This window comes from Ornithorhynchus anatinus, chromosome 7, assembly GCF_004115215.2.
Source record: "Ornithorhynchus anatinus isolate Pmale09 chromosome 7, mOrnAna1.pri.v4, whole genome shotgun sequence".
NCBI lineage: Eukaryota > Metazoa > Chordata > Mammalia > Monotremata > Ornithorhynchidae > Ornithorhynchus > Ornithorhynchus anatinus.
The window spans coordinates 5,326,194-5,345,460 of record NC_041734.1 but is presented as its reverse complement, the minus strand read 5'-3'; positions in this window follow the sequence as shown (position 1 = coordinate 5,345,460).

Sequence of the window (19,267 nt, the reverse complement as noted above, 5' to 3'; positions counted from 1 at the left end):
ATGGGGATTAAGACTGTGAGCCCCATGAGGGACAAGGACTGTGTCCAACCTGATTAGCTCATATCTATCCCAGTGCTTAGTACAGCGCCTGACCCACAGTAAGTGCTTAACAAATACTGTAAAAAATATTCACTCACTTTACAGGTCATGCTCCTCTCAACAAAGAAAACTGCTGCAAACACGGAGAATCAAAAATAAAGCACCTTTTTTCCCTCCTTCCTAATAAAGACGTGTGCCATTCGGATTTCCGGCAGGGTGGATTGGAAAAGTTTCTAGAAAGAGAAAACTTATCTTCTCTTTTCTACTTTATCCTCTCTACCTCCATCTGAACCCAACCCAGCTCCAGTCCACTGGGCAGACAGTGGCTCCTTCCTTGCCATGACCATTGTATTCAGAGTAGCCCCAAACACTTCTTACGGATAAAAATTCCCCTTTGGGGTACCCACGGGGCAGCCATTTGCAACCCCATTTTACAGATGGGAAAACTGAGGCTCTGAAGTAGCAGTGGAAATAAGATCAGAGAGGAAGTCTCCCACTCTGCTGTCCCAGCCACCGGACAATCCTGCCTCTGCTCCAAGGGGCCATCGTGACAACAGTGGCTTAGTGGAAAGAGCCCGGACTTGGGAGTCAGAGGTCGCGGGTTCCAATATTGGCTCTGCCACGTGTCAGCTGTGCGACTTTGGGCAAGTCACTTAACTTCCCTGTGCCTCAGTTACCTCATCTCTAAAATGGGGGTTAAGACTGTGACCCCCAGGTGGGGCAACCTGATGACCTTGTATCTACCCCAGTGCTTAGAACAGTGCTTGTCACATAGTAGGCGCTTAACAAATACCATTATTATTATTATTACTCTCCCAAAGGCCTAGTACAGTGCTCTCTAAACAGTGAGTGCTCAATAAATACGACTGATGGATTGACTGAGACTTGTTTGACCTGTGGCTTGTTAGCCTGACCGTCTGGAACCACGGTGTCCAACCAGAGACTGTAAAACTGGTGTCTAGACTGTAAGCCCGGTGTGGGCAGGGATTGTCTCTCTTTATTGCTGAATCGTACTTTACAAGCGCTTAGTACAGTGCTCTGCACACAGTAAGCGCTCAATAAATCTGACTGAATCAATGAAGATGCAGACTGTACAGAAAATCCCCATCTGCTATTTCTGGATCCACTCACTGGGGAGTCCCCAAGCCAAGTCACCCCTCTGCAGACACAGCATGCGCTTCAAGTTCTTCGCCCAACAAGTCGAGCAGTGGGGCAGACCATTAATCCAGTGGGCCCGGAGGTATAGATCTTTCCTCTCTTCCAGCATTTAGTGGCGTGCACTGCACCTAGTCATCACACGGTAAATAGATTAGCAAAGCGGCATCGCCTAGTGGAAGGAGCATGGGGCTGGGAATTCGAGGACCTGGGCAGGGAATGTGTCTGTTATATTGTTATACTGTGCTTTCCCAAGGGCTTAGTACAGTGCTCTACACAGTAAGTGCTCAATCAATACCACGGACTGACTGGTCTGCTGTGTGACCTTGGGCTAGTCACTTAACTTCTCTGCACCTCAGTTACCTCATCCCAAATGGGAATTAAAAGACCGTGAGCCCCGACTGGGACACAGACTGTGCCCAACCTTGTATCTACCCCAATGCTAAGTACAGTGCTGGCATCTAGTTAGCGCTGTAGAGATAACATTAAAAAATACCATCAGCACTACTGATCCAAATTATCTTCATTCCTTCATTCATTCAATCATTTATTGAGCGTTTACTGTGTGCAAAGCATTGTACTAAGCTGTTGGGAGAGTACAATATGACAAAAAGAGAAGCAGCGTGGCTCAGTGGAAAGAGCACGGGCTTGGGAGTCAGAGGTCATGAGTTCGAATCCCGGCTCTGCCACTTGTCGGCTGTGTGACTGTGGGCAAGTCACTTCACTTCTCTGGGCCTCAGTTGCCTCATCTGTAAAATGGGGATTAACTGTGAGCCTCACGTGGGACAACCTGATTACCCTGTGTCTACCCCGGTGCTTAGAACAGTGCTCGGCACATAGTAAGCGCTTAACAGATACCAACATTATTAAAAAACAGACACATTCCCGCCCACGACGAACTGAATAGCAGACATCATTAGACACCACAGATGCCACTGACCGGTGTCCACTTGGTTTTATATGTAAGATGACATCCGAGCTGCACCGTGCCCTGGTTCTCTGTGATATGTAATAAGGACAAAAGAAATCCCTTCCAATGCGATACGGTTTGCCTCTCCTCTCTTTCCCGTCCTCCTCTCCCTCCACCGCCCCCACCCACCCCGCTTGCCTCCACAATGGAAGAGAATGGACGGGAAATCTGATCCTGATTCCAAATGCATTAAGATCCATTTAGGAATGTCTGATGAAGGCTTATTCAATTATTTAAAAAAATATATAGGTGCATTCTATGGCAGCGGAGGTATTTAAGGCATTGGACAGCCATTCTTAATAAATGAAGTTATAAGATGATTTAAAATGAATTCTAATCTATGGGTCTTGTTAAAATGGAATCTGTCCTTTAGCCTGTGATTGGACTTAATTATAAAACATACTATAAAGTGCCATATAATTTAATGCAGAATAAAAATCTATAAGTAGGATCTCTGCATAATTCATTTCCAACTTGGGCCTAAAGGCCGATGGCTATGTGAGGGAAACTAATTTGCTATCGGCTCCCTCTAAAACAACAGCTGGAGCCCTCCGAAAATACCCAAGGTGCTGTGGGCAACAAGCATGGGCGCTTGTCTTTTTACTTCTGTTGTATGTTCCCAAAGAGCCGGTACAATGCTCTGCGTACAGGCGCGCAAGAAATGCTGTCGGTGGTGATGATCACAGGTAATACCTTGAGCATTCACATTCTGTCCACTCCCGGTATTTATCTGCTTACCATCCTGGGAGCTGAGCAGAATACCTACTGAGACAGTGGCTCTCTCTAAACAGCACTCTCTCTAACACACACCACCACACCCTCTCCCATACCCTCCCCCCGCCCCAGTCAGTGGATCACGGAGCTGTTTCATGACAGAAACTGTGCTCCTGATTTGGCCTCCTCTAGAAATAAATTCTGAACTCAATCCCAGGAAGGTTGAAATTCCATCAGTCTATTCTCTTGGAATACCAACTGATCCTGCTGGAATCAGGATCCCACCTGAATCCAGCCTATTCTCCTACAAGCACTGCATCCAAATAGCTCAGCAGCTAAGCACTGATGACACAGTCAACTAATAATAATAATAATAATGGCATTAGTTAAGATTTTACTGTGTGCCAAGCACTGTGCTAAGAGGTGGAGAAGGTGCAATGCAATCATCACAGATTAAAAAACAATACGATTAATCAATGAATGGTATTTACTGAGCACTTTCTGTGTTCAGAGCAATGTACTAAGATGTACTAAGTACTTGGGATAGTATAATAGAGTTGGTATACACATTCCCCTCCCACAGCAAGTGCTTAACAAATACAATAATAATAGTAATAATAATAATAAGCTTTCAGTCTAGAGGGGAAGACATTAATATAAATCAATAAATTAAAGATGTGTGCACAAGTGCTGTGGCTAAACTAACAACGGAGGCAAAATGAAGACTTCGATGGCGAGCACTGAAAAAGGTGAAAGGCAGTGCTGAAGCAAATGTTTTTTTCCTCTCTAGAACGCGCACAAAAACATTTAGCCAGGACCTACAATCTTAAAGTTTGAGCAACATCACTCTTTGACTGCAATCCTCTGAGTGGCGGGACTGGAAAATCCAACTGCAACGTCAATCCAATTAAACTATTTATTAGCTGGTGATGGTATTTAGTAAGCATTTACTACGTACCGAGTGCTAGGGCGGATAGCAGGTAATCAGATTGGACAGATGGAGGTCAATCGATCAATCGACCAATCCTTCAGTGGTATTTATTGTGCACTTACTGTGTACAAAGCATGGTACTGAGAGCTTGGAAGAGTACAAGACAATAGAATTAGCGGTCCCGTTCCCTGCCCGTAATGAGTTTACGGTCTAAAGGATAGGGAAAGGGAGCCCTATTATAACCCCATTTTACATATGAGGAAACTGAGGCACAAGGAGGCTAAGTAGCTTGCCCAAGATCACAGAGCAGGCCAGGAGCTGAGCTGCAGTTCTGATTCTTTCCCGTGATGACTTTTGATACTGTCACTGTCAAATTCGGGGCTAGAATACACTCTCTGAGAGAAGCAGGAAACACAACTGTGGGGAGAAGGATAAAAGCCCTCTTCCTTCCTCAGTGCCCAGGATCTACTACGGCAAGTTAAAGCTCTACGGCATCGGTCCCTGCTCCGTCCGTCATTTCAAAATCTGCCTGGTTCTTTGTAGTCGACGGAGAAACACATGCTTACTCTGGGCTGAGGAGAAGGCAGGGAAGCTGTCAGCAACTTTAAAAGCATGGGGGCCGGGAGTCAGGAGGTGCGGGTTCTAATCCCACCTCTGTCACTGGTCTGCTGGATATGCGTGGCCTTGGGCAAATCACTTTCCCTCTCTGTGCATACTTTCTCATCTGTGAAATGGGGATAAACACCTACTTTCCTACATCCTAGGCTGGAAGCCCCATATGGAACGGGCGTGTGTCTGATCCGATTTATCCTGGCATTCAACACAGTGTTTGGCATACAGTAATGGTCAGTAGATATCAGAGTTACTTTCGAATCCTGAGGCTTGCTGGGGCAAACAGTGAACAATCCAGAGGGACGGTTTGGCCAATGGAGATGAAAAGAAGTAGGTAAAGAAGCTCCCAGGAGCAGATAAGGTCCAGAGAATAGTAAGTCATTCATGTATGAGAGCAGAGGAAAAGACCCGGAGATGTCAGGCAAGGTATATGAGAAGCATATGAGACGCACGGCCTGCTGGATACAGCACAAGCCTGGGAGCCAGAGGGTCCTGAGTTCTAATTCCGACTCCGCCACTTTTCTGCTCTGTGACCTCGGGGAAGTCATTTCACTTCTCTGTGCCTTAATTACCTCATCTGCAAAACAGGGATTAAGACTGCGAGCCCCATGTGGGAGACTGTGTTCCACCCTGATGATCTTGTGTCTATCCCGGTGTTTCAAACAGTGCCTGGCACATAGTAAGTATTTAATAAATTCCTTAAAAAGAGTACCTGACAGAGGAGCGAATCTGCGGCTCCCTGAGTCTCAGATGTTTTGTGCACGATTGCTTTCCTGTCAAGATACAAAATCTAACCCCACTAACTCCAAGGAATGCCACTCCAGCCCTGCTCTCCCCCTCCCTTGGGAGACTTTTCTAGACTCGCCCCCCCCCCCCCATGGCCCTCTCTAGTCGTGGCTTAGTAAATAGCGCATGGGCCTGGGAGTCAGAAGGACCCAGGTTCGAATCCCGGCTCCACCGCGTGTCCGCTGTGTGACCTTGGGTAAGCCAGTTAACTTCTCTGTGCCTCAGTTACCTCATCTGTAAAACAGGGATAAGAGTGTGAGCCCCACGTGGGACAGCGGCTGTGTCCGACCCGATTAACTTGTATTTACCCCAGGGTAGAAGGGTGGGGTAAACGGTGCTCGGCACATATTAAGCGCTTAGTAAGTACTAAACTTGTCATTATTATTTTCGTGCCACTTTTCTCATTTGGAAAGTTCTAGGATGCTGGGTTCTACCAGGGACCCAGCTGCTGTTTCCCCACCCCAGCTGTCCCAGCCCGTTCTTTCCTCATCCAGCAGCCCCTGCCTTCCCGGACCGCAGAGTTGGGAGCCAGAGGTCAGAGATGGGGGCGAGATGGGGGTGGGGGGGAATCGGGCGGCAGCAGAGGAGGAAGAGGAGGCTGGGGACGGGAGGGAAAAGACTTGAGGCTCCTCCTGCACCCCGACTCTCCTTCTTCTGCTACCACTGGCCCCGGCCGCTCTGCCTGCCTCCCATCCCGGTCAGCCCTCGGAGGGGCATTTCTGGTCTCTGCCTTCTCCGAGGGGAGACGCGCGCTCCGGCAGGACTGAGAGTGTGTGCGGTGTGGATGTAGGCTAGGCTGCGGTTCCAATATGCATAAAACCTTGGCTTTAAAGCACTTAATCACCTCGCTACTCTCCTCTAAAACCCAGCCTGCACATCTTGTTCCTCTAATGCCAACCTTCTCACTGTGCCTCGATCTCGTCTGTCTCACCACCGACCACTCGCCTACATCCCGCCCCCGGCCTGGCACGCCCTCCCTCCTCGTATCCGACAGATAATTGCTCTCGGGCCTGGGAGTCGGAAGGTCATGGGTTCTAATCCCGGGTCTGCCACTTGTCTGCTGTGTGACCTTGGGCAAGTCAGTTACCTCATCTGCAAAATGGGCATTGAGACTGTGAGCCCCACGTGGGACGGGGACTGTATCCAACCCAATTTGCTTGTATCCACCCCAGTGCTTAATACAGTGGCTGCCACATAGTAAGCGCTTAATAAATACCGGAATTATTATTATTATTCAGAACCTTATTGAAGGCACATCGTCTCCAAGAAGCCTTCCCTGACTAAGCCTTCCTCTCCTCTGCTCCTATTCCCTTTTGTGCCTCTCTTACTTGCTCCATCATTCGTCCTCCCTCCCACCTCCACAGCACATATGCATATAGCTGTACATATCTGTAATTTATTTTTTATCTATTTATTCATTTATTTTAATGTTTATCTCCCCCTCTAGATTGTGAGCTCATTTTGAGCGGGACTTTATCTGTCTGTTGTTACACTGTAGTCTCCCAAGCGCTTAGTACAGTGCTTTTCACACAGTAAGCACTCAAAAAATACAATCGCATGAATGAATGCATAGAGCTGCCTGGAGAAGTCAGGACCTCACAGAGATGGGGGCCGAGGGCTCCCCCCGGTCCCTTCCGTTGCCTCTGCCTGGCCCAGTTTCCTGTCTCTCGTCTATTAATTCCTTCCCCTCTGGCACTGGGAAGCAAGGCAGGGGCCCAGCACGTCCTCGGCCTCTGCAGATCCAAAGTGTTTCTGCAGCTGTGGCCTTAGACCTTCCTGGCACAGTCTGAGAATGCAGCGGGTCTCAGCTCCCAATCAATCGAAGCCACGTTCGTGTCCCGGGCCCGGACAAGGTTTATACCTCCCCAGACCCTCAGCTCCAGGGCCTCCTCTCTCCTCTCGCCACCCCAACCCCACCCTCTGGTGAGGCAAAGTTTCAATACACCCCCCCCCCAACTAGTATTTGACAAAACAGCCCCAGACTGATGAGTTTTCTCCCAGTCCAATCGTCTGGCGGTCTACATGTTTGCCGTCGGTGAATTGGAAATCAGAACTCCTCCGAGAGACTGTTCGTTCAGGGGGGCCCTGACACCGAATCAGGAAACATTCTTCTTTACAGGAAGATTTCTGGATCGGGACATTTCTTCCTTCCAAATCAAAGAGTAGGTTTTGCGCAGTTGATGGCAGTTATTGAAAAAAAAAAATTATCTACTCCTGGGTCCTGAAGTTGATTTATTAGCAGATGCTCCTTGCAAAGCCTTTTCTCTCCTATTTTGAAGCATCGGTTGGTCTGAATCGTCTTACTGATCAATCCCATAGTCCCTTACCAGTAAAGTTTCTGTCGAAGCAGGGCGATCTAGTGGAAAGAACATGGGCCCGGGGGTCGGAGGACCTGGGTTCTAATACCGGCTCCACCGCTTGCCTGTTGGGTAAGTCACAACTTCTCTGTACCTGTTTCCTCATCTGTAAAATGGGGATTAAATCCTACTCCCTCCTGATTAAACTGTGACCTCCATGGGGGAGAGGGACTACGGCCGATCTGATTATCTTGGATCTACCCCAGTGCTTAGTACAGTGCTGAGCACATAATAAGCGCTTAACAAACATCATAATTAATTTACTAATTAATTATGCCAGTCAGCTGTGTCCTGGGGAAAGACTAAGAAATGATCAAAGCTGGAACCCCGGAAGGGGATTTTGAAATAGTCTTTGCTCCTTTCTATTTTGACCTCTGTTGTCCATAGGGGAAAGAAAAACTGAAGGAAGCAGCTGCCTCATTTTCTGGTCGGGCTAATTGTTTCTCCTCTGGTGCCTGATGCTGCGGTATCTTTGAATCCAGACCGATAACCTTCAGGTCCAATTAAAACGCACAAGGGATGCTCGTACTTGGGTTCATCCCCTGCTCTTACTTGAGCCAAAACCCGCCTGATATCTCACCTCCTCCAAAAGGGATTTCCTTGATTAATTTCTCCCCTCCCCACCTCATATTTCGCCCCCGGCACCCAATCCCCCATCACCCCCCCACCCCCACCCCCCGACCCAATTACCACCTTAGCCCTTCTGGGCCAACGACACACTTGGATACTCACAACCATTCATCACACTTCTATACATATTGACTTGCACCGCTTACTATACAGGTACCTACTCATCCACACATCCCCTGTTCTTTCTTCCCAGATCTATAAATTATTTTAGCGTCTTCCTTCCCAAAGGTCTTGCCCACCGACTCCATTGTACTGTACTCTCCCAAACACTTAGTACAGAGCTCCGCACACAGGTGTTCAGTAAATTCCACTGACTGACTGACTTAAGTACGGCTGGTGGGGAAAGATTCCTTCCCCATAAAGACTCCTGCGGGGGGTCACCGTTACCCCCAGCAATAAGGATTTATGGAGTGGTTACAGTTTATATATCTATCACTGCTTAGGAGCCAGAGATACACTTTTAGAGACAGATGTGGTTCCTGCCCTCAAAGAGCTTACCCTCTAAGAAGGGAGGCTAGACAGACAGAGAAGCAGTGTTGCCTAGTGGATAGAGAATGGGCCTGGGAGTCAGAAGGACCTGGGTTCTAATCCTGGCTCGGCCACTTGTCTGCTGTGGGACCTTGGGCAAGTCAATTCACTTCTCTGTACCTCAGTTACCTCATTTGTAAAATGGGGATGAAAAGTTTGAGTCCAATGTGGGACAAGGACCGTGTCCAACCTGATAAGCTTGTATCTACCCCAGAGTTTAGAACAGCACCTGGCACATAGTAAGCCCATAACAAAGACCACAATCCCCACAATCACCATCCCCCCTCCAAAGCCCCCCCACGGGAAACCAATATATCTTTCATATATTCAAATTTAACTTTAATAATAATAATAATGTCAGTATTTGTTAAGCACTTACTATGTGCTAAGTACTGTTTTAAGCACTGGGATAGATACAAGGTTATCAGGTTGTCCCACGTGGGGTTCACAGTCTTAATCCCCATTTTACAGATGTGGGAACTGAGACACAGAGAAGTTAAGTGACTTGCCCAAAGTCACACAGCTGACATGAGAGGGAGCCAGGATTAGAACCCATGACCTCTGACTCTCAAGCCAGGGCTCTTAACACTAAGCCACACTGCTTCTTTTTAGATTGTGAGCCTCTTGTGGGCCAGGAACCATGCCTAAACCAATGTTTCTGTGTCCTTCCCAGCACTTAGGATAGTACTTAACACACTGTAAAGTGTCTAATAAATAACACTTCTTCTATCATTATGATTATTAATTAGGTAAATGACACCAAACGCCCCAAATCCAGGAAATGATATTTAAAACTAAGTAAGTTCAGCACAACATATTTTGCAGCTGTTTTTCCAACTGTCAGTCATTATTTTAAAGAAACTGTGACTCCCCTTTAAAGCGTCTCAGAGAATGGAGCGGTAGGATTTTATGTGGAAAAAGCTGAATTTGGTTTGCTTGCTTAGCTGATGGTGTCATCTAGTGGCCACAACGCAACAATTACAATCAATTCCAAACAGGAACCTGGAAATTAATCCTACGACTTTCCCCCGGTAGATGGTTACACGGAGGTTCTTAAACCACCTGAAATACCTTTTGCCCCCGAACCCATTTTCCAAATGGGAGAAGTGGAAATCATTTCAACTCTCCATAACCGGCATAGAAGCAGCATGGCTTAGTGGAGAGAGCACGGGCTTGGGAGTCGGAGGTCACGGGTTCTATTATTGACTCCCCCACTTGTCAGATGTGGGACTTTGGTTCACTTAACTTCTCTGGGCCTCAGGGACCTCATCTGTAAAATGGGAATTGAGACTGTGAGCCCCATCTGAGACAACCTGATTACCTTATATCTACCCCAGTGCTTAAAACAGTGCTTGGCACATAGTAAGCGCTTAATAAATACCATCGTCATCATCATCATTATTAATTAACAATAGGGAAGCCTCACTGTTAGCCGCACAGTGACCAGGGGCCAACGTGGAAAGGATAGCTTGTCTTCTAGACCATAAGCTGGACGTGGGCAGAGAACACGTCTTCCAACTCAGTTACATCGTACTCTCCCAAGCACTCAGTACAGTGTTCCGCACACAGTAAGCACTCAAAAAATAAGATTGAATGAATGAACGATTGCTCTGCACACAGTAAGTGCTCAATAAATACAATTGATTGATTGATCGATCTGGGAAATTACTCTGCCTATCACCCTAACCTTGCAGTCCAGGTACTGAATAAGGAGATGAGATAAAAATCTTCACTTCGGTGGACCTTCCCCTGGGCTAGGAGATGAAGTGGAGTGGGTAGCCTGATAAGCACGCCCAAAACACATCATTCACATGTTCCACAGTTAAACTGGCTGGTTTCAAAAATGTCAGCACCGTGGACTGGTACATGACAATAGGGAATTCTTTAGCAGGGACGATACATTCCGTGACTTTTCATCATGCCCTCAGGGAGAACCATTGCGGAGCTATTCAAAGGGCCCATGATCTCATTAAGAAATCAATAAGTGCATCTTTCAAAAAACAGGGGTTCCGACTGAACAGATGTCAAATTTTACCAAGGCTGTCAGGTGACCTGAAAATCCAGTTGCGGCAGAGTTCTATTTATTCATGCAATACTACTGATTGGCACCTACCAGGTGTTCAGCATCGACTGATAATTTAGACACGATTTTGGCCCACAGGGGCTCGCGATATAAGAATAAGGGGAGAGGAGCCAGAGATGGACAAACGAGGAAAGACTGAAATGCTAAAGACAACAAAATAATGTAAGAAAAAAGCACAAAAATTCAAACAGTAAATGTGGCTTAGTAGAAAAGGCCTGGACCAGGGAGTCAGAAGACCTGGGTTATGATCCTGGCTCTGCCACTTGCCCTCTGTGTACACTTGAGCAAGTCATCTAATTTCTCTGTGCCTTGGTTTCCTCATCTGTAAAATGGGGATTCAATGCCTCTTCTCCCTCCTATTAATCTGTGAGCCCCATGTGGGAGAGGGACTGTGTCTACTTGATTATCTTGTATCTACCCCAGCGCACAGTACAGTGCTCGGTGCCCAGTAAGCCCTTAACAAATACCATAGCTATTATTTGCTACCCCGCCATTATAAGGTTAAAGGAGCAGTTTTCAGACTCCTCACCCTTCCAGCTGGTGCTTCAGCATTCAACAGTCACAATCTTCCCAGTATCAGTCAACCAATCGTACTGATTGAGCACTTAACTGCTTGCAGAACACGGCACTAAGTTCTTGGTAGAGTACAACATAACACCCTGACCCGGTTGGTAGACGTGATCCCTGCCCACAGTGAGTTTGCAGCCTAGCGTGGGGGACAGACATTAATATAAGTAAATAAATTACAGATATGTACTTAAGTGCAGTTGGGCTGATGGGAAGGGGTGAATAAAGGGAGCAAATCCAAGTGTAAGGGTGGCTTAGAAGGGAGAGGGAGAAGAGGAAACGAGGGCTTAGTCAGGGAAGGCCTCTTGGAGGAGACGTGCCTCCGATAAGGCTTTGAAGGTGGGGAGAGTCATTGTCAGATATGAACATTCTACATGTTTCGAAGATAACTCATGCACGTTAGCTCTCTTCCCTCCATTACTCTCAAACTCATACGCTTCATCCTTCCCAAACTCACCTTCTAACTGTACGTCGCTTCCGACCGTCCCACCTCTGATCCCTTAGGCTGCCCTCCCAGCCCCCTCAAATCCCCAACTTCTCCCTATCTTCATAGCGCTCTTACAAGCCCATGTCTTCCAAGAAGCCCTCCTGTGTTAATAGTAATAATAATAAAAACAATAACATCTATTGTGCAATTACTACGTGTCAATAAAAACTGTGGTATCTGTTAAATGCTTACTATGTGCCAAGCACTGTACTAGGCGCTGGGGTAAGTACAAGGTAATTGGGTTGGACACAGTCCCTGTCCCATATTGGGCTCACAGTCTTAATCCCCATTTTACAGATGAGGGAACTGAGGCACAGAACAGTTAAGTGACTTGCCCTAGGTCACACAGAAGACAAGTGGTGGAGCCAGGATTAGAACCCAATTCCTTCCGACTCCCAGGCCCGTTCTCTATCCACTAGGCCACATTACTTCTCTAATTCACAACATGCTGCCAGGAGAAGCAGCATGGCTTAGTGGAAAGAGCACAGGCCCGGGATTCAGAAGGACCTGGGTTCTAATCCTGTCTCTGCCAATTGTTTACTCTGTGACCTTGGACAAGTTGCTTAACTTCTCTGTGCCTTGGTTCTCCTGTTCTCCCGCTTACTTAGACTGTGAGCCCCATATGGGACAGGAACTGCGTCCAACCTAATTAGTGTCTACCCCAGAGCTCAGTACAGTGTTTGACACATAGTAAGTCCTTAACAAATACCATAAAAAATCCAAGTCATGTCAAAATAACAGTCATCCATAGAAGTTAAGTATTTTATTCCCATCCTCAGTACTAACGTGTATATATAATGTATAAACAGCTATTGATTCAACTAATTTCATCCTGACATAGTTATGCCACCTGTTATATCCTTGTTCTTCCTTCTGTACATTTGAACATACTTTCATTCATTCACTCAATCGTATTTATTGAGTACTTACTGTGTGCAGAGCACTGTACTAAGCGCTTCTTTTCAGTCTCCCACATTAGGATATAAGGTCTTTGTGGGGAGGGAGTGTGTCTTACTTCTGCACACTGTCCCAGGTAATTGATACAGCTCTTTAATCTCAGTAGGCATTCAGTAAGTACCACTGATTGACTGATTATGTTGCAGTGTAAAGCAATAAAGCAGGACAGATGGATGGGATCCCGGTGTCTTTCCTAGGCACTTGAATGGAGGACGGGGCTCTGTAGAAGTTTTTTTAAAAAAAATTTTATTTTAAATATGGCATTTGTTAAGCCAGGCACTATACTTAGGGCTGGGGTAGATACAAGCTAATCAGGTTGGGACACAGTCCCTGCTCCACACGGGGGTTCCAGTCTTAATCCCCATTTTACAGATGAGCTCACTGAGGCACCAGGGCACAGAGAAGTGAGGTCACACAGAAGATGAGTGGCAGAGCCAGGATCAGAACTCTGACCCCCAGGCCCGTGCTCTTATCCACCCAAGTTTCCCGCAGAAGAAATGCCCTAGGTGCCATCCACTGGGTGAAGCCTGGTGACATTTCAGCACGGCAGGTGGAACGCAATACGCTCAGTTCTTCCAGAGCATGTGTTTCACTTGATGTTATGGCTAGAACGTTGTGAATAAGCTCCTTGAGTGTAAGGCTCATGACTATCAACTCTATTATACTGTACTCTTCCAAGTGCTTAGAGATATTCCCTTTGGTCCTTAGAGATTTTTAGTGGAAATTCTTCCAATCCAAGGGCCAAACCAAGCTCATGCATCATGCACAGTGACTTCGCCACATGACTGCATGGGAGGGAAGCCAGGCTGGTTATCTCCATAGCAGAGACAGATGACTTGGGATATTAATCCATCAATCAATGGAATCTACTGCATGCCTACTGTGTGCAGAGCATTGCACTGTGCGGTTGGAAGAGTCCAAAAAAGTTGGTAGACATGTGACTCCATGCCCACAAGGAGCTTACAATCTAGAGGGGGAGAGAGAGTTTTAAAGAAATTATGGCTATATAGAGAAGTGCTGTGGGGCTGAGGGTGGGATGAATATCAAGTGCTTAAAAGGGTACGGATCCAAATGCAGAGGCAATGCTGACGGCAGAGGGAGGAGGGGAGACGAGGGCTTAGTCGGGGATGGCCTCAAGGAGGAGATGTGATTTGAATAAGGCTTTGAAGACACTGGTTCTTGGTTGTCTTTGTGGCTTTGAAGGGCATCCACCCCTAGGATCTCCAGGGCTTAGCCAAAGGCATGGCATTTGCCAGGCCTGCAGTCTGGCTCCCCCTCAGAGGCCCTGCCTCTTGCCTTTGGCTTTGGGCCGCTCCTGGCACCGCTGCACCTGTTTGCCGGGGGAAACAGCCACAGCCACTGTGCGTCCCAACCTGGAGCCATGGACCACGCTGCCTCACAGGCCGATTCCATTTGGCAACAGCTGTCTGTGGCAAGGGAGCCCGCCCGTTTCTTTCACCGACTGTGTCTCTGGGCCTGAGCTACTCATTCTCTCAACCGGTTGGTCCTGGGCTGTTTGACTTCCTCCCTCTGGCACCCAGGTTTTTGGGCCAGCTGAGGCCCGCTGGACCTTCTCGTTCGGTCAGCGGAGGCCCTGCCAGGAATGATTAGGCAAGAGGGTGGGGAGGGGCAGGGGGGATTACCCAAACCTGAGCGTTCCAGGCCCAGACCCACCAGGACCAAGAATGCTTTGCTCCTAGAAAATGATCTGAGGAAGAGTTTGTGGGCTGATGTAGGCACATTAGGTTTAGAAAGATGGGCAGGAATGTCCAGAAACAGAGGAAGACTCAGCTAGGGGGCTGCTACTGTCTGTCCCAAGATGCCACCTTTAGGTTGAAATGACCCATGGAAGATTGCAGCTTCCACAGTTTTCTTTCCAAAGAGAGAGTAGGATTTTAAGAGTCTTGGCCCAACCGCTCCAACGTGAGACATGAGCGACAGGTTGGATTTCATCTTCTAAAACACTTCGGGTCGCTGGTGTTCTCACACGGATACCTAAACTGAATCCCTGAATTTCCCATCTTCTCATCACAGCCGTAAGGAATCTTGGTCTCCCTGCAAGCTCAGTGGGCAGAATCTAGATAACCCAGTTCAAAAGTGGCTTCAACGCTTTCCATCACCTTGCCCCCTCTTACCTCACCTCCCTTCTCTCTTTCTACTGGCCACCCCGTACACTCCGCTCCTCTGCCGCTCACCTCCTCACCGTCCCCCCATTCACGCCTGCCTCGCTGTCGACCCCTGGCCTACGTCCTATGCTGTCCTGGAATGCCATCCCTCCTCATGTCCGCCAAACTAACTCTCTTCCCCTCTTCAAAGCCCTACTGAGAGCTCACCTCCTGCAAGAGGCCTTCCCAGCCTGAGCCCCCCTTTTCCTCTGCTCCCCCACCCTCTGCTCCTCCCCTTCCCCCTCCCCTCAGCACTGTGCTCATCTGTACATATTATTTATTACCCTATTTATTTTGTTAATGAGGTGTACATCCCCTTGATTCTATTTATCTTGATGATGTTGTCTTGTTTTGTTTTGTTCTGCTTTGCTTTGCTGTCTATCTCCCCCATTTAGACTGTGAGCCCGTCACTGGGCAGGGATGGTCTCTATCTGTGGATGAATTGTACATTCCAAACGCTTAGTACTGTGCTCTGCACATAGTAAGCGCTCAATAAATACTATTGAATGACTGAATGAAATTGATTCTCCCTGACTTGGAACGCACAGGGTGTTTATGAACACACCGATGTAACTGAGAATCCTCCCAGAGCCCCCGACCCAATGTTGATTCCGCTACGCTCAGAGTGAACCCAGGCATCAGAGCGGAGCCAGTCCTTTCTTAAAGAACTGCGAATCATCGGTATTTATAGAGCGCTTACTACGAGCAGAGCACTGTGCTGAGCGCTTGGGAGAGTTCGACACACTAGAATTGGCAGACACGTTCCCTGCTCACAACAAGCTTACAGTCTAGAGGAGTCCTCTCTACATGCAAAGACAACAGCCTTGTTTAGTTTAACTCTCTGCAATGCCGGACCGAGGCTCCTCACTCCACCTTGTTCCTGGGTGACTTTTAACAGTGGTAGTTCAAATACCTCATCCTCATCATCAACCTGGAGGGATCCCATTCAGGCTGCGTTTCAGAGGGTCTGTGGACCGCCACAATGGCCCGCAGAATCCCTGTCCCTGCTCTCCCAGGTCAGAATTTGCGGTGGGGGGGGGGGGGGTCGAGGGGGTTGCAAACATCTTCTAAGCACAGCCTCTTCCCCATCAGAATCCCAGTTTGGGAAATCGCTGCCTTTGCTTTAGCTTTCTCGGTTCGTTCCTATTTGTAGAGGCTCGGCGAGGGGGTTAGGGTGGGTGTGTGGGTGTGTTGTGTTCTGTTTCCTCGGAAGTTGAGCTAGAGTCCTGCTCCATTCCCCCAGGCGCCTTCAGCTTCTCCAGCGGCACTTGGGGAACAGACAGGGTTTGGGAGCCGTCCACGTTCCGTCCCAGGAACTTGCTTTTCTCTCAAGTCTGCACAAGAAATGCTCAGAACGTGATAACTAGATTCCTTTTAGTCCCACCCTACCCACCATATGGTCTTGTTTTTTCAGTGCACTCAGAATTTCTGCAGGACGGCAATATGTTGTTTTTTGGGTTGTTGCTTGTTTAGAAGGGTGGATTCTCAGTGCCCCTCTTAGCTCCGACTACCTGCCTGGAGCAGCGGGCTGGTGAGAAGCGGTGGAAACAATACTAGTATTGAGTAAGTCACAAGAGTATTGATTGCATGTAAAACACTGGACTGAGTGTCGAGGAGACAAAAGTAATAATAATAATGGTAACTGTTAAGCACTTACCACATGCCAGGTACTGTTCTAAGTGCTGAGGTAGATATAAGTTAATCGGGTTGGACACAGTCCCTGTCCCACAAGGGGACAGATCTTACAGATGAGGTAACCGAGGCACAAAGAAGTGAAATGACTTGTCCAAGGTCACACAGACATGCACAGGTGAGAAATGAACGCAGCCCCTGGCCCACAATCTAAGGATAAGGAGTGTAGGAGTTTGGCGACAGATGTATAAGAAAAGTTGAGAACGATAAAACCCGCAAGGCAACGTGAGAGAGGAGACTCAGAGTCCAGTGGCAAAGGGTCTCTTTGACACCCCCCTCCGGCTCCTCTGTCCACACTCAGCAGCCAAGGTGAGAAAGAGCCTCCCAAACCGTGGAGCCCCTCCAACCTTTTGCCCAACCCAGACTCCCAGATCTCCAACGGCCCGTTCTGCTTCATGGAGTTAGGCCGGCTGTGCGGGCACGGGTGTCCGTGGGCCCAGGAACGGTTGTGGAAACAACCTATTGAGCTTTCACTCGACACTGTTGGCCTGCCTTCTGGTAAAGGCTCAGATTTCAACAGCATCGGTGACTCTAAGGTTCCTCGTCCCCTCTAGACTGTAAGCTTCCTCTAAAATTAAGCTCGTTGTAGGCAGAGAATGTTTCTATCAACTCTGTTACATTGTACTTCGCCAAGCACTTAGTACAGTACTCTGCACTTACTCTCTGCACAGAGTAAGTGCTCAGTAAATTAGAACTGACTGAGTTTTAGCAGAAAAGACTGTTGCCTTCTGTGACCCAGGACATGGGTCCCCTCGTTGTGTGGAATCGACCTCTTGGATACACCTTGTTGAGATTCCTCACGCCCCCACAGCTCCCGGGTGATGCCTGCCAGGGTTGCCAAAATGGCTCTGCCTCATGGTCACCCCTCAGCCAGGTGTACTCTCAGGGCACACCCTCCAGACTGCCTTCTAGAGAGCAGTTCTGGCCACTGAGCTGGCCTGAGGAATCCCTACCCCTACTCTCCGCCGTGACTTCCCTGCAGATCGGGGATTGACTTGCATTTGTAGGACGGAGACTCCCAACTGCGCCTTCTCCCCAGAGCAGATCTTACCCAAACCCTTGGATAAGCCTGCTGGACTGTGAGATGCTTGAGGGCAGAGATCATGTTTCCTAAATCTCCTTTACTCCCCCATGTGCTCAGAACGGTACCCAGGGCCCCGTAGGTGCTCAGCAAACACCAAAAGATTGACAAGTAGATGGTGGGTGCAGTGAGCCAGAGCAGTGATCCTCAGAGAGGGACCAATCCTGGCTCGTCCCTGCTTGCGAACCTGAAACGCTGAGTTGGATATGGTATCCTAATTGACCGACGGCAGGCCGTCACAAGGGCCTCTGGAGAGATGTTTTGTTGAACAAGTCTGGCTCACGGGAAGAAGAACCTTCTATAGCTGGGCTCTTGGTCCTGTCCAACTGCTACTTCCAGGCCTGACCATTCCATATTTGCTAACAGAAACCCCATCCCCTGCAGTCCATCTCCTTACTTACTGAGGGACCCTAGGATCACCCTGAGCACGAAAGGTTAGGAACCTGTACTGAGCACTGTGGTAGATACAAGATAATCAGGTTGGACACAATCGATATCCAATATGGGGCTCGCAGGCTCGATCCCCATTTTACAGATGAGGTAACGGAGGTCCAGGGAAGTTAAGGTCACACAGCAGACAAGCGGCAAAACCCGGATTAAAACCCAGATCCTTCTGACTCCTAGGCCCCTGCTCTATCCATTAGCCCACACTGCTGCACTTCCAGAAATGCCCTGATCCAAATGCCGGTAGTCTTCAGTTTGTGCAGACACTGACTGCCCTGAGCGAACATATCCAGTGAGTTCCGCGCACCAGCCTGCTGCCTCCCAAGACCATGGCTAGGCTGTGAGAGGCCCCACTTCGGGGTGTTACGGAGAAGGAAAACACGACGGGAATTTCTGGGAATGCGGTAAAATGACGAAGGAAGCAATCGATTGATTGTGACCATAATGTGTCCCCAGAGGAGTAGGAGGAAGAACAAAGTTATCACATAACAGTATAACTATTTCAGGGTGAAACGGTTGAATAACTGAACATACAATTGAGCATGCTTAGGTACATACATAGGTAAAAACCGATGATCGGCATGGTATCCCTCTCCTGAACTTCCCTACATTTCCAACTCCCTCATCCCATTTCGTTTCTCGTTTTCACATAAAAACTGAAAGCTAAATAAGCAGCAACTAAATCTATGGGGAAAATTCAGATGTGTTTCTGTTCCTTGCCTAGGGGATTCTTTTGAGCCCTGTCAAAAGAAGACACATGTGGGCTTATATTTAGATACCCAAAAAAAAAAAACAACCCCCCCACACATACTCAGTGTGGGCCATATGTTTCCCCCAGTGCTTGTTGCTCTTAGTCCAAAAAGGAGGTTTGAAAGATTCAAAGGTAATGGGGATCAGGAAGGGTGATTTAGGCAAGACGACTGCTCTGAGGGGGTGTGACCTTAGGCTGCGAAACCGGCCGATGTTAAGGACAGAGAGTCCCCAACTCAGCTTTACCCAGTCGTGCTGTTTGGCTACCAACCAAACCCAAAATGGTGGCTGCTTCCCTCAGCCATGTGACAGAACTGAA